The 12720-nt window shown below is 42.4% G+C and overlaps 1 protein-coding gene across 8 annotated transcripts in view; it reads right to left on the bottom strand.

Annotated features, from left to right (window-relative positions):
- Window positions 1–923, bottom strand: part of LOC115192242 (SH3-containing GRB2-like protein 3-interacting protein 1) — a 100920-nt gene extending 99997 nt beyond the window's left edge. For 4 of the 8 annotated variants that reach the window (XM_029750530.1, XM_029750529.1, XM_029750533.1 and 1 more), the window contains exon 1: window positions 427–920. The gene's annotated coding sequence lies outside the window, so the exon portion shown is untranslated. Of the gene's footprint in view, window positions 1–426 lie in introns of all 8 variants that reach the window. The other 4 variants (XM_029750525.1, XM_029750534.1, XM_029750531.1 and 1 more) reach the window with 4 other exon arrangements.
- Between the last annotated feature and the right edge of the window lie 11797 nt (window positions 924–12720).

The following is a 12720-nucleotide window of genomic DNA, read 5'->3' as shown; positions in this document are numbered from 1 at the left end:
TTACAATATAAACTAATTTGATCCAGTGTAATTATCTCTGCATCACAAGTTCAAAAAACATGTTTAGAAAATGTAAGATCAGATGTCAATAATAATATTCTGTAGCAAAAGTATAGAGGAAAGTTAGTAACGTGTTTTAGGAGGTTGCAGTGTTATGAAGCTATCTGTTGACGTTATAATTTAAGATCTTATTTTATGCTCCTAATAGCCTCCCTCTCTTCAATCTTGCGCCCCTCATAATCCTCATGGTTCATCCGACTCATACTGAAACTATCAAAGATCTTCGACGGTCGAGAAGAAACAATAACATTTTCACACCCAATCGTACACCGATTACGCAATAATTTATCAACAAGGAAGCGCTTTCAAAACATCTCTACTCCACCTTCCAAAACAAATTCAATGGTAAAACATGATGATATTCACCTGTGCGTCCGTCGTCTTCTCTCTGCAGTGTAAAATAGGTATTTATTCGACAGAATTGCCATGTAATTAGTTCAGTGACGGTGTCTCCGCATCATTAGGGTTGATATGCACATGTCGCTGTACTTGTCACGAGTGGAGCAGCACAGGGACATGTGTTGTGTTGTGGAGAAGTCAGCTGGCTTTTCCAGCAGAACTACACTGGATTCTCTGGGCATTAAAAACAACGTTTCTGTAACAAAGTAAGGTTGGCAAATGCATTATGTCAATGGCATTCAAAGTTTTTCAGCGGGGACCCAATTTTTTCGGGATGGTAGGGCGTTCATTCACTCTAGAATGTAGTAGAATATTGGTAAATTCAAGAGGGTTCTACTAAATGAAGGTCTAAACTTCGTTTTATTTAGCCTATGCCATTATACATTACATACAATTAACCATTAAATTGGTCTCAACAATATTATCACCTGATTAAATCAGAACGTTAGTTTGTGGTGTGACCGTTGCTAGTTTAGACCGCGCAGCTATTTGTTATATCTCGGCCATATTTCGCCTTTGTAAAATTTTGATAGGTTTCCGCGCTTTGGACCAATCAAACTCAACTTGATATCCTCGTCAGTTTCGTCTGTTCTCTAACCCCGACCAATCAACGTTGGGAAAGGCCGTTTCTATGGCAATTTAAAGGGAAAGACTCAGAAATAGCCATGAAAAGTGGAACAGGTTTTTTTCAGGGAGGGTAAGATGTTAAAATGCAGTCTGTTAGCTTTGTAAATTAATATACATTACCAGTCCAAAGTTTTGACACAACTACTCATTTAAGGGTTTTAATTTATTTTTACTATTTTCTACATTGTAGAATAATAGTGAAGACCTCAACACTGTGAAATAACACATATGGAATCATGTAGTAACCAAAAAAGTGTTCAACAAATCAAATATATTTTATATTTGAGATTCTTCAAAGTAGCCACCCTTTGCCTTAATGACAGCTTTGCACACTCTTGGCATTTTCTAAACCAGCTTCTTAGTAATAAATTATAGTCCCACTAAGCGCAAACCAGATGGATGGCGTATCGCTGCAGAATGCTGTGGTCGCCATGCTGGTTAAGTGTGCCTTGAATTCTAAATAAATCACTGACAGTGTCACCAGCAAAGCACCCCCACACCATCACACCAAGAAGAGACTTCCTTGGGCCAAGAAACACAAGCAATGGACATTAGACTGGTGGAAATCTGTCTTTTGGTCTGATGAGTACAAATTTGAGATTTTTGGTTCTAACCGCCATGTCCTTGTGAGACGCATAGTAGGTGAACAGATGATCTCTGCATGTGTGGTTTCCACCGTGAAGCATGGAGGAGGAGGTGTGATGGTGTGGGGGTGCTTTGCTGGTGACATTGTCAGTGATTTATCTAGAATTCAAGGCACACTTAACCAGGATGGTTGCCACAACATTCTGCAGCAATATGCCATCCATCTGGTTTGTGCTTAGTGGGACTATAATTTATTTTTCAACAGGACAATGACCCAACACACCTCCAGGGTGTGTAAGGGCTATTTGACCAAAAAGGAGAGTGATGGAGTGCTAAATCAGATGACCTGGCCTCCACGATCACCTGACCTCAACCCAATTGAGATGGTTTGGAAGGAGTTGGACCGCAGAGTGAAGGAAAAGCAGCCAACAAGTAGGTGCTCAGCATGTGGGAACTCCTTCAAGACTGTTGGAAAAGCATTCCATGAGAATGCCAAACGTGTGCAAAGTTGTCATCAAGGCTAAGAGTGGCTACTTTGAAGAATCTCAAGTATATTTTGATTTGTTTAACACTGTTTTGATTACTACTTGATTCCATGTGTTATTTCATAGTTTTGATGTCTTCACTATTATTCTACAATGTAGAAAATAATACAAATAAATGAGAAGGCGTGTCCCTTGAGTGAGTAGGTGTGTCCTAACGTTTGACTCGTACTGTATGTAGGTATGTAGGTATGTATGTATGTACAGTTGAAGTCGGAAGTTTACATACACTTGGGTTGGAGTCATTAAAACTCGTTTTTCAACCACTCCACAAATTTCTTGTTAACAAACTATAGTTTTGGCAAGTCGGTTAGGACATCTACTTTGTGCATGACACAAGTAATTTTTCCAACAATTGTTTACAGACAGATTATTTCACTTATAATTCACTGTATCACAATTCCAGTGGGTCAGAAGTTTACATACACTAAGTTGACTGTGCCTTTAAACAGCTTGGAAAATTCCAGAAAATGATGTCATGGCATTAGAATCTTCTGATAGGCTAATTGACATAATTTGAGTCAATTGGGGATCTACCTGTGGATGTATTTCAAGGCCTACCTTCAAACTCAGTGCCTCTGCTTGACATCATGGGAAAATCAAAAGAAATCAGCCAAGAATTGTAGACCTCCACAAGTCTGGTTCATCCTTGGGAGCAATTTAAAAATGCCTGAAGGGACCACGTTCATCTGTACAAACAATAATACGCAAGTATAAACACTATGGGACCACGCAGCTGTCATAACGCTCAGGAAGGAGACGCGTTCTGTCTCCTAGAGATGAACGTACTTAGGTGCGAAAAGTGCAAATCAATCCCAGAACAACAGCAAAGGACCTTGTGAAGATGCTGGAGGAAACAGGTACAAAAGTATCCATACCCACAGTAAAACGAGTCCTATATCGACATAACCTGAAAGGCCGCTCAGCAAGGGAGAAGCCACTGCTCCAAAACCGCCATAAAAAAAGCCAGACTACAGTTTGCAACTGCACATGGAGAAATGTCCTCTGGTCTGATGAAACAAAAACTGTTTGGCCATAATGACCATTATTATGTTTGGAGGAAAAGGGGGTGGCTTGCAAGCCGAAGAACATCATCACAAGCGTGAAGCACGGGGGTGGCAGCATCATGTTGTGGGGGTGCTTTGCTGCAGGAGGGACTGGTGCACTTTAAAAAATAGATGGCATCATGAGGCAGGAAAAGTATGTGGATATATTGAAGCAACATCTCAAGACATCAGTCAGGAAGTTAATGTTTGGTCGCAAATAGGTCTTCCAAATGGACAATGACCCCAAGCATACTTCCAAAGTTGTGGCAAAATGGCTTAAGGACAACAAAGTCAAGGTATTGGAGTGGCCATCACAAAGCCCTGACCTCAATCCTATAGAAAATTTGTGGGCAGAACTGAAAAAGTGTGTGCGAGCAGGGAGGCCTAAATACCTGACTCGGTTACACCAGCTCTGTCAGGAGGAATGGGCCAAAATTCACCCAACTTATTGAGGGATGCTTGTGGAAGGCTACCCAAAACATTTGACCCAGTTAAACTATTTAAAGGCAATGCTACCAAATACTAATTGAGTGTATGTAAACGTCTGACCCACTGGGAATGTGATGAAAGAAATAAAATCTGAAATAAATAATTCTCTCTACTATTATTCTGACATTTCACATTCTTAAAATAAAGTGGTGACCCTAACTGACCTAAGACAGGGAATTTTTACAAGGATTAAATGTCAGGAGTTTTGAAAAACTGAGTTTAAATGTATTTGGCTAAGGTGTATGTAAACTTCTGACTTCAACTGTATGTATGTATGTATGTATGTATGTATGTATGTATGTATGTATGTATGTATGTATGTATGTATGTACAGTGCCTTCAGAAAGCATTCAGACCCCTTGAACTTTTCCACATTTTGTTACGTTACAGCCCTATTTAAAAAATAAAACATCCTCAGCAATCTACACACAATACCCCATAATCACAAAGAGAAAACAGTGGCCTCCATCATTCTTAAATGGAAGAAGTTACATGCAAGATGGCACCGACAGATGGCGCCAACAGATGGCCCCGACAGAGAAGGTCGCTTCGCTTCACGTCCTTAGGAAACTATGCAGTAATTTGTTTTTTATTGATTATTTCTTACATTGTTATCCCAGAAAATCTTAAGTGTTAATACATACAGCCTGGAAGAATTATTGAATATAAGAGCGACGTCAACTTACCAACATTACGACCAGGAATACGACTTTCCCGAAGCGGATCTTTTTTCGCACCTCCACTCTGGACATTGGATCTAATCCCAGAGGCCAACCCAAAACAACGTCGTCGCCGCAGGAGAGGCAGACGGAGCGGCCTCCTGGTCAGACTTAGAAGGCAAGCACACCATCCACCGCTTCTGAGCTTATTACTCGCCAATGTCTAGTCTCTAGACAACAAGGTGGATGAAATTAGGGCACGAGTTGCCTTCCAGAAAGACATCAGAGATTGTAACATAATCTGTTTCATGGAAACATGGCTCACTCGGGTAATGTTGTCAGAGTCGGCACAGCCACCGGGTTTCTTCATTCTTCAACTAACATTTCTCTGGTAAGAAGAAGGGCGGTGTTGTATGCCTCATGATTAACGACTCATGGTGTAATCATAAAAACATATAGGAACTCAAGTCCTTTTGTTCACCTGACCTAGAATTCCTTACAATCAAATGCCGACCGCATTATCTACCAAGAGAATTCTCTTTGATTATAGTCACAGCTGTGTATATACTTCGACGGCCCTGAAAGAACTTCACTGGACTCTATGTAAACTGGAAACCATATATCCTGAGGCTGCATTTATTGTAGCTGGCGATTTTAACAAAGCTAATTTGAGAACAAGGCTACCTAAATTCTACTAGCACAGTGATTGTAGTACCTGCTCAAGCAAAACACTGGACCACTGCTACTCTAACTTCCGCGATGCATACACGGCCCACCCCCGCAATACCCTTTGGCAAATCTGACCATGACTCCACCTTGTTGCTCCTCTCCTATAGGCAGAAACTAAAACAGGAAGCACCCGTGCTCAGATCTATCCAAAGCTGGTCTGACCAATCGGATTCCATGCTTCAAGATTGCTTCGATCAAGTGGACTGGGATATGTTCCGGGTAGCCTCAGACAATAACATCCACGTATACGCTGACTCGGTGAGTGAGTTTATTAGGAAGTCCATTGGAGATTTTGTACCCACTGTGACTATTAAAACCTTCCCTAACCAGAAACCGTGGATTGATGGCGGCATTCACGCAAAACTAAAAGCGCGAACCACTGCATTTAATCATGGCAAGGCGACTGGAAACATGACCGAATACAAACAGTGTAGTTATTCCTTCCGCAAGGCAATCAAACAAGCAAAGCGTCAGTATAGAGACAAGGTAGTCGCAATTCAACGGCTCAAACACGAGACGCATGTGACAGAGTCTACAGACAATCACGGATTACAAAAAGATAACCAGCCCCGTCGCGGACACTGACGTCTTGCTCCCAGACAAATTAAACAACTTCTTTGCACGCTTTGAGGATAATACAGTGCCACCGACACGGCCCGCTACCAAAGACTGTGGGCTCTCCTTCTCCGTGGCCGACGTGAATAAAACATTTAAACGTGTTAACCCTCGCAAGGCTGCCGGCCCAGATGGCATCCCTAGACCCGTCCTCAGAGCATTCGCAGACCAGCTGGCTGATGTGTTTATGGACATATTCAATCAATCCCTATCCCAGTCTGCTGTTCCCACATGCTTCAAGATGGCCACCATAGTTCCTGTTCCCAAGAAAGCTAAAGTAACAGAACTAAATGACTATTGCCCTGTAACACCCACTTCTGTCATCATGAAGTGCTTTGAGAGACTAGTCAAGGATCATATCACCTCCACCCTACCTGATACCCTAGACCCACTCCAATTTGCTTACTGCCCCAATATGTCCACAGACGATGCAATCGCAATCACACTGCACACTGCCCTATCTCATCTGGACAAGAGGAATACCTATGTAAGAATTCCGTTCATTGACTACAGCTCAGCATTCAACACCATAGTACCCTCCAAACTCATCATTAAGCTTGAGACCCTGTTCTCAACCCCGCCTTGTGCAACTGGGTTCTGGACTTTCTGACGGGCTGCCCCCAAGTGGTGAAGGTAGGAAACAACATCTCCACCCCGCTGATCATCAACACCGGGGCCCCACAAGGATGTGTTCTCAGCCCTCTCCTGTCCTCCCTGTTCACCCATGTCTGCGTGGCTATGCACGCCTCCAACTCAATCATCAAGTTTGTAGACGACACTACAGTGGTAGGATGGATTACCAACAACGACGAGACAGCCTACAGGGAGGAGGTGAGGGCCCTCGGAATGTGGTGTCAGGAAAATAACCTCTCACTGAACATCAACAAAACAAAGGAGATGATCGTGGACTTCAGGAAACAGTAGAGGGAGCACCCCCCCATCCACATTGATGGAACAGTAGTGGAGAAGGGAAATTTTAAGTTCCTCTGCGTACACATCACGGATAAACTGAAATTGTCCACCCACACAGACAGCGTGGTGAAGAAGGCACAATAGCGCCTCTTCAACCTCAGGAGGCTGAAGAAATGTGGCTTGTCACCTAAAACCCTCACAAACTTTTACAGATGCACAGTCGAGAGCATCCTGTCGGGCTGTATCACCGCCTGGTATGGCAACGGCACCGCCCTCAACCCGCAGGGCTCTCCAGAGGGTGAGCCAAAAAGATCATCAAGGGCAACAACCACCCAATCCACTGCCTGTTCACCCCGCTATCATCCAGAAGGCGAGGTCAGTACAGGTGCATCAAAGCTGGGACAGAGAGACTGAAAAACAGCTTCTATCTCAAGGGCATCAGACTGTTAAACAGCCATCACTAACATAGAGAGGCTGCTGCCAACATACAGGCTCAAATCACTGGTCACATTAATAAATGGATTTAATAAAGGTATCACTAGTCACTTTAAATAATGCCACTTTATTCATGTTTACATATCCTACATTACTCATCTCAAATGTATATACTGTATTTTAAACCATCTATTGCATCTTGCCTATGCCGCACAGCCATCGCGCATCCATATATTTATATGTACATATTCTTATTCCATCCCCTTACATTGTGTGTGTGTGTATAAGGTAGTCGTTGTGAATTTGTTAGATTACTTGTTAGATATTACTGCACTGTCGGAACTAGAAGCACAAGCATTTTGCTACACTCGCATTAACATCTGCTAACCATGTGTATGTGACCAGTAACATTTGATTTGAGTTTGGAACCAACAAGACTCTTCCTAGAGGTGGCCGCCCAGCCAAATTGAGTAATCAGGGGAGAAGGGCTTTGGTCAGGGAGGTGACCGAGAACCTGATGGTCACTCTGACAGAGCTCTAGCGTTCCTAAGTGGAGATGGGAGAACCATCCAGAAGGACAACCATCTCTGCAGCACTCCACCAATCGGGCCTTTATGGTAGAGTGGCCAGACAGATGCCACTCCTCAGTAAAAAGCACATGACAGCCTGCTTGGACAGCCTGCCAAAAGCCACCCAAAGACTCAGACCATGAGAAGCAAGATTCTCTGGTCTGATGAAACCAAGATTGAACTCTTTGGCCTGTATGCCAAGTGTCACATCTGGAGGAAACCTGGCACCGTCCCTACGGTGAAGCATGGTGGTGGCAGCATCATGCTGTGGGGATGTTTTTCAGTGACAGGGACTGGGAGAATAGTCAGGATCGAGGCAAAGATGAACAGAGCAAATTACAGAGAGATTATTGATGATAACCTGCTCCAGAGCGCTCAGGACCTCAAGACTGGGAGAAACATACACTTATTATGTTAAAAACAGGTCCATAGCGGACTGACAACAGTATGGCTGCTTGTTATAAAATACATGGAGAGTGTGAGAGAGAGAGACATTTAACGTTGGTACATTTAGAAACTACTCTCACTTATAGTACTCCTATAATTTGCACACGGACCGCCACCCGCTTGGAGTAAGAAATCATGTATGTATTTACGTGAGATGCCTTGGTTTGCCGTGTATCTCTCTCGGAACCGGGCCGCCTTGGAAAGGGTTGGGCCTTTTCGCGGCACGCTTGTAAGGCTCTCATTGTCCAGAAATGGTTCCAACAAGTCTTCTTCTGTTGTTCTTCTCTGTAGTTGTCCTGTATCCGGTGACTTGTCGTGTAGTCCTGAACAGAAGTACAGAGTTGATTTTCCTTCTAGTCGGTCTGGAAGATGCCTCTTTGAAGATAGGCTAGCCAGCCGTGTCGATGGTTCCCAGTAGGGTGATGAGAGTAGCGTAATACGATGCTTTGAGCAGATTAGTAGAATGGTCCCACTTAAATTCGCTTTTCTAGATACTTTACTCAGGACAGCTAATCAGCCGTACCAGTGATTGTCCGGGAGGTAAGTTTATCGTCTCGTGTTGAGATTCAGAGTTCAGACCACTTCAAACGTAAAGCTGCAGCTCTACGTCTCTCTGGTTTGATATGTTAATTCTTAACCCATCATTTTATACAGTTTGTTCTAAAGGGCGGTTCTGTCAGGCTGACATGCTCTCTGACCTCACTCAGGGGAGTGACTTGTCACTGTGCAAAGTTTATGTAAACAATTTTCTCTTATAGTTTCTCAAATCACATTCCTCTCTTAACAAAAACACTTTCATAACTTTTCATATACCATGCACAACGCATAGGATGGAAACTTCGTACATGTAGTGGGTATACTTTCCAAGTTACAGTATTTCCTTTTACATTTTTAATGACATCACAAAATAACAAACAAAACAAAATTAGTGTTCTTTAGATCACCTCTGACCATTCCACACGTTCTATGTTAGAAATATTATTCCAGTATTTGCTTTAGAACGTGTTAGAGTTGCGACAGGAAAAGTCTGTTGAAACAAAATACATTCCTCTGGTGAACATTGGAGAAGGAGAGCTGAATGATCTGTACTTGATTTACAACAGGGCGTGAGTTAACCCCCACCAGTTCCCTCCTCCCACCTCTGCGGGTGACAGGGGGTCTTTGTCATTATAGGGTATTATGTGTAGATTGATGAGGATTTTTGTATTGTTTTTATCAATTTTCGAGTAAGTCTAACAAAATGTCAAAGTCTATGGGTCTGAATACTTTTCGAAGACACTGTATTATTAAATATATTTAATATATGCTAGATTTAGTCTTATATTCCACGGTTTTAGAAAATGACCATGTTATCACACAAACCTGCAGTCACTAGCTAGCTTGTCAGTTGACGTTTGAAGTTTGCGCCGTTCTGCCCACGGTTCTATTGAGCAGTGACCACTTTTGACCGTCCATGGCAGTAATGACATTCTATTCACTCTAATCATGCTAAATTCTCAGAGTAAATTGTCTGTAATTTATGAACCATATACTACTGTTCAAATGTTTGGGGTCACTTACAAATGTCCTTGTTTTTGAAAGATTTATTTTTATTTTCTATTTTTTTTGTCCATTTAAAATAACATCAAATTGATCAGAAATACATTGTTAATGTTGTAAATGACTATTGTAGTTGGAAATGGCAGATTTTTAATGGAGTATCTACATAGGCGTACAGAGGCCCATTATCAGCAATCATCACTCCTGTGTTCCAATGGCACGCTATGTTAGCTAATCCAAGTTTATCATTTTAAAAGGCTAATTGATCATTAGACAACCCTTTTGCAATTATGTTAGCACAGCTGAAAACTGTTGTCCTGATTAAAGAAGCAATAAAACTAGCCTTCTTTAGACTAGTTGAGTATCTGGAGCATCAGCATTTGTGGGTTCGATTACAGGCTCAAAATGGCCAGAAACAAATAACTTTCTTCTGAAACTCATCAGTCTATTCTTGTTCTGAGAAATGAAGGCTATTCTATGCGTGAAATTGCCAAGAACCTGAAGATCTCGTACAATGCTGTGTACTACTCCCTTCACAAAATGGCTCTAACAGAATAGAAAGAGTGGGAGGCCCCGGTGCACAACTGAGCAAGAGGACAAGTACATTAGAGTGTCTAGTTTGAGAAACAGACGCCTCGCAAGTCCTCAACTAGCAGCTTCTTTAAATAGTACCCGCAAAACACCGGTCTCAACGTCAACAGTGAAGAGGCGACTCCGGGATTCTGGCCTTCTAGGCAGAGTTCCTCTGTCCGGTGTCTGTGTTCTTTTGCCCATCTTAATCTGTTATTTTTATTGGTCAGTCTGAGATATGGCTTTTTCTTTGCAACTCTGCCTAGAAGGCCAGCATCCCGGAGTCGCCTCTTCACTGTTGGCGTTGAGAATGGTGTATTTAATGAAGCTGCCTTTTTCGTTTAAGTTTTCATGTACTGAATATTTCCATCCCATGTAGGTTAGTCTACATGATTAGATTATTATGGATACAGTGCTTTCGGAAAGTATTCAGACCCCTTCACCTTTTCCACATTTTGTTAGCCTTATTCTAAAATGGATTAAATCATTTCCCCCTCATCAATCAACACACAATACCCCATAATCACAAAGCGAAAACATGTCTTTAGAAATGGTTGCAATTTGAAAACAGAAATAGGTAATTTACATACGTTTTCAGACCGTTTACTCAGTACTTTGTTGAAGCACCTTTGGCGGCGATTACAGCCTCGAGTCTTCTTGGGTTGTCATTCAGTCTTATTTTTTTATCTCTTGCTGCTGCTCAAATGTACTTCTTCCCTTCTCTCACTTCCCAGGCTGGTCTCTCAAGAACCTCAAGAGGGGCTAGACCCCTGTTGTTTTATGTTTGTATAAACGGGGCATGATGATGTCTGCTCTGTAACAATCAAAATGCATTATCTTGAGTTCATATGCACGCCACATTGCAAAGATACTATGAGTATTATAATGCATAAAACTGACAAAACGTCAAATGGCTCAGCCCGCCTCTGGTGCTGTTGTCGTGCCAACGCCGCTGCCATGACAGGGCCTAGGCAGAGCTATGATACAGTACACATGGAACCCAAAATTCTGTATACTCTCTGTACACTCTCTCTCACTCGCTCTCTCTCACACACACACACACACACCTATCGACTGGCGAGGAGGAGATGAGACAACAGTTGCAGTGGAAGCTGCTGAGGGGAGGACGGCTCATAATAATGGCTGGAATGGAGTCAATGGCATGGTATCAAACATGTGGTTGATACCATTCCATTGAAGCCATGATTATGAGCCGTCCTACCCTCAGCAGCCTCCACTGATCAGTTGATATGAGCAGATCCTGTTGGTCACACAGCAGTTACAGTTGAAGTCGGAATTTTACATACACCTTAGCGAAATACATGTAAACTCAGTTTTTCACAATTCCTGACATTTAATCCTAGTAAAAAGTCCCTGTCTTAGGTCAGTTAGGATCACCACTTTATTTTAAGAATGTGAAATGTCAGAATAATAGTAGAGAGAAAGATTTATTTCAGCTTTTATTTCTTTCATCACATTCTCAATGGGTCAGAAGTTTACATACACTTAATTAGTATTTGGTAGCATTGCCTTTAAATTGTTTAACTTGGGTCAAACGTTTCGGTTAGCCTTCCACAAGCATCCCACAATAAGTTGGGTGAATTTTGGCCCATTTCTCCTGACAGAGCTGGTGTAACCGAGTCAGGTTTTTAGGCCTCCTTTCTCGCACATGCTTTTTCAGTTCTGCCCACAACTTTTCTATGGGATTGAGGTCAGGGCTTTGTGATGACCACTCCAATACCTTGACTTTGTTGTCCTTAAGTCATTTTGCCACAACTTTGGAACTATGTTTGTGGTCATTGTCCATTTTGAAGACCCATTTGCGACCAAGCTTTCACTTCCTGACTGATGTCTTGAGATGTTGCTTCAATATATCCACATAATTTTCCTGCCTCATGACGCTATCTATTTTGGGAAGTGCACCAGTCCCTCCTGCAGCAAAGCACCCCCACAACATGATGCTTTGCGGTTGGGATGATGTTCTTCGGCTTGCAATTCTCCCCCTTTTTCCTCCAAACATAACGATGGTCATTATGGCCAAACAGTTCTATTTTTGTTTCACCAGACCAGAGGACATTTCTTCAAAAAGTACGATCTTTGTCCCCATGTGCAAACTGTAATCTGGCTTTTTTATGGCGGTTTTGGAGCAGTGGCTTCTTCCTTGCTGAGCAGCCTTTCAGGTTATGTCGATATAGGACTCGTGGATATAGATACTTTTGTACCTGTTTCCTCCAGCATCTTCACAAGGTCCTTTGCTGTTGTTCTGGGATTGATTTGCACTTTTCGCATCTAAGTACGTTCATCTCTAGGAGACAGAACGCGTCTCCTTCCTGAGCGTTATGACAGCTGCGTGGTCCCATGGTGTTTATACTTTCGTACTATTGTTTGTACAGATGAACGTGGTACCTTCAGGCATTTTTAAATTGCTCCTAAGGATGAACCAGACCTGTGGAGGTCTACAATTTTTTTTCTGAGGTCTTGGCTGATTTCTTTTGAT

The sequence above is a fragment of the Salmo trutta genome, chromosome 4 (genome assembly GCF_901001165.1).
Source record: "Salmo trutta chromosome 4, fSalTru1.1, whole genome shotgun sequence".
In the NCBI taxonomy this organism is placed as follows: Eukaryota; Metazoa; Chordata; class Actinopteri; order Salmoniformes; family Salmonidae; genus Salmo; species Salmo trutta.
This window is presented reverse-complemented; position numbering and strand designations above follow the sequence as displayed.